This window comes from Otolemur garnettii, unplaced genomic scaffold (assembly GCF_000181295.1).
Source record: "Otolemur garnettii isolate 467f Iridium unplaced genomic scaffold, OtoGar3 scaffold00131, whole genome shotgun sequence".
NCBI classification, from domain to species: Eukaryota; Metazoa; Chordata; class Mammalia; order Primates; family Galagidae; genus Otolemur; species Otolemur garnettii.
In genome coordinates this window covers 1,417,370-1,419,613 of record NW_003852526.1, presented here as the reverse complement: position 1 = coordinate 1,419,613, position 2,244 = coordinate 1,417,370, and positions in this window count along the sequence as shown.

Below are 2,244 nucleotides of genomic sequence, written 5' to 3'. Positions count from 1 at the left end.
ACCAGTTTCTGGGAAACTTATGGTGTGTGGGGTTAAAGTCTTCAATGTTGTCAGTAAACCTTGATTTTGACACTGTTATAATGCTTATAAACTATTTGATGTTTGAGTCAACATAATCCCACATCTTTTTGCTTATCAACGAATTATTGATAAAATATTGAATTCTATTTGGAATCTCTTTTTCTACAAGGCAATATCTAATACATTTGAAAGAGAAAGGCATCAAAATACTTAAATAAAAGAAAAATTCTTGGAGCTTATGTAAGTCAGCCAAATTTTTGGAAACTAAAATTAGTTTCGGTGACATCCTCTCTGAAAGCTCAATAGACATAAGATATTAAACTCATTTACATGTCCAAGAGTTAAAAATAACAGGGAAAAAAGGACAAATAGTGCTTAGTTTCTCCTCCAATAGTATTATGTCTGAAATATGTGAAGATATTTGATAATTTCCTAAATAAATTCAGGTTCTAAATACAAAGAGTTGATGAGAAGCTTTGCCAAGTTTCACTACTTTGCAGTTCACTGAAGTGAGATATCAAAATAGCTGGGCACACGTTCACTTCCTCTGATATCAACTGTACACTTCTATTGCTTTGTAAATCCTGCATTTTATCAATGCACACACAACCATAAACCCTTGGACTATACATGTGGTCAGGTGTATTTCGTTTCCACAAGTGTTTTATGTGAAATAAAACTATAGCAAACCCAGGATACTCAGTAAAAGGATGATTAAAGTTCAGTCCTCTTTACATAACGACTTATCTTTCTATTGGAAAGAGAAAGAGTAAGAGGGAGTATTGAACATGATGATAATATCTATTCCATTTGCTTGAGTTCTCTTCTCCTTAAACTTTTGTTTCAAACCCTCTATGTTAACTACATATTTTGTATGTAATTTTCTATTACGTTGTAACAATTCATGGCCATTAGTTCAAGGGCTATGAAAGTGGACATCTACTATTTTAGCAAAATTGCCTATTGATTCTAAAGTGTTTTTTTAAAAATTTATATGAATTATATCTTAATAGGATTCAAGGATTCGTAACCAATTGAAAGGAAAAGAAATGTCACAAATTTACATACATTATTAAAGTACTTTAGTCAAGAGCATTAATTTAAGCCCAATTTTTCTTTTGGACATTCTTGACTGTTTCCTTAAATCACTCAACTGAATATTTATCAAGTGGGAGAGCCGTGCTTTCGTTCATTTCCCTCCTTTTTGCTGACTTGCCTGTTGTAATTGCAGTAGTAGGAGCTATATTATTATAAGGCCACAGTATACCAGGTTAAAATTATAAAATAGGAAGAGTAAAAATAATGTTGCTGTTACTTTCCAGGGGTGGGTGTTTATACTGGGGGGAGGGGCTGACATTCAGGGCAGCTTGTGCCAGTGTCTATACAAATGGCATACCATGTTAAGGCGTAAATGAATTTCTTTCTTAACAAAATAAATGGTAGAGTTTTCACTAATATCCCTAGGGTTTTATCATATATAATTAAAGGCTAAGCTACATTTAATATTTAGTGCAACTTGAAACATTTTATAAATCACTTTACTTTCCTCTCTACTTTGCTTTTTGTTTTATTTAGCTAGGGGATTATGTGGAAGATTCTTAGACTGGGGAAGAAAGAAACTGTGGTAAAGGGATTGGGCGTGTTTAGGGAGAAATATACTAAACTAGGCATCTCCTTTTGCTCTAACACCATACCCATTATTAGTGAGTGCTATGAACATGACCCTTCCGAGAAACTAAAAATCAACTACCAAGTAAAAGCTGTATTTTTTGCCATCTCACAGCCAGTGTAATGAAGTCAAAGACGCTTTACATAACACACAGGGTACTATATTACCATCAAAAGCCACAGACAGAGCCTGCGGGACATAGTGAGACCCTGTCTCTAGAAAAAGTAAGAAAAATTAGCCATGCTTAGTGGCACACACCTGTAGTCCCAGCTAGCAGGAGTTCGAGGCTGCGGTGAGCTAAGAATCCCATCACTGCACTCTAGTCTGGCTGGAGACAGAGCAAGTCTGTCTCAAAACAAGCAAACAAAGCCACACACAGACAAGGAGGGTAGCTCAGCTGGATAAGAGAGAAGAGCGAGGAGAAGCAGAACCACCCGGGTTATGTTGACTCCCAGCGCTTTCCTCAGGGCTCTGTCAGCATCCACCCCTCCCAAACCATGAGGTATTTACATAAACTATTGTGTCCATGGAGCCATGGTATATTTCTCTCTCTC